Here is a 1,033-nt window from a genome sequence, read left to right as displayed (position 1 = left end):
TGGACCCTCTGAAACGCAACACCCCTCGTGCCCGAAGACATCGAGGTTATGCGCTGGGCTTTTCCCGGTTCAGTCGCCCTTACTAAGGGAATCCCTGTTGGTTTCTTTTCCTCCGCTTATTAATATGCTTAAATTTGGCGGGTAGCTCTCTCCTACTACGAGGTCGATCGTGGTCTCATCATCCTTAGGGGGAACAAGTTCCCCAACCACGAAGCGGAAGACGCTCTGCCACCGACTTTCTTCACCACCGACATTACCAGGCAGGAAGGTTTGAGGGGCTTGTCGCGGGGGTACCAGCGGCCATGGCGCCGGCACTCCCACCCCTGACTCCGTTCCTTCTCATTGAGTGGTAAATAGCCAATAGGAAAAGTGTTCCAGCAGAACATCTCTCGCAGAGTCATATACACACACAGTTTTAATGCATATACGCTCGTGTTCCGCCCTTACTCGGCCGCACTTTTGCCGCTTAAACTTTGACCTCTTTCCCCGTTCCCGCATGCCACAGCAGTGGCACTTGTTTATCCGGAGAAAGAGAGCGAGAGTCGCAGTATTAATTGGCGTGAGCGGCCTTTCCGGCTGCAGAACTAGTGCTCTATCCCGGCGAGCGCCGTTATGAGGCGCAACACCGTCTTTAACGCGTTTAGAGAGAACTCCCCCTGCCTCCCTCCCAGTCATGAGATAGACGTGGACTCGTGGCGAACTCTCAAAGAGAACGCCCACACCGCGTCTGACCGTGGGAGAGGGTGGAGGAGCGCGTGAGGAAGAGCACGGCGTCACCCAAGCATTCTCATCTCTCTGCCTGCACCACTACATGGTAGACTGCGGGCCCAGGCGCACTCATCAATTTAGGTTCCACTGCACTGCATGCCAAGCACTCTTTTCGAGGTGATAGACGAAATTCGGCGGGGCTTACTTAAAAGATATCCGACCCGTTTCGTTTCCTCTTCGTGGATGGAGTGCCTCTAGAAATATGTGCAGCATCAGCTATGAGCGGCCGACGGCCATTCGTGTCTCTCTGTGACAGCAGGGCAAA

General features: G+C 54.5%; 1 non-coding gene across 1 annotated transcript in view; it reads right to left on the bottom strand.

Moving 5' to 3' along the window:
• The window catches only part of LOC121861849, a 4,376-nt gene extending 4,210 nt beyond the window's left edge, over positions 1–166 (bottom strand). Inside the window, exon 1 of the ribosomal RNA XR_006088102.1 lies at positions 1–166. This exon is cut by the window's left edge and continues 4,210 nt beyond it. This is a non-coding gene — a ribosomal RNA (large subunit ribosomal RNA).
• Between the last annotated feature and the right edge of the window lie 867 nt (positions 167–1,033).

Source organism: Homarus americanus, unplaced genomic scaffold (genome assembly GCF_018991925.1).
Source record: "Homarus americanus isolate GMGI-L3 unplaced genomic scaffold, GMGI_Hamer_2.0 scaffold42642, whole genome shotgun sequence".
In the NCBI taxonomy this organism is placed as follows: domain Eukaryota; kingdom Metazoa; phylum Arthropoda; class Malacostraca; order Decapoda; family Nephropidae; genus Homarus; species Homarus americanus.
This window is presented reverse-complemented; position numbering and strand designations above follow the sequence as displayed.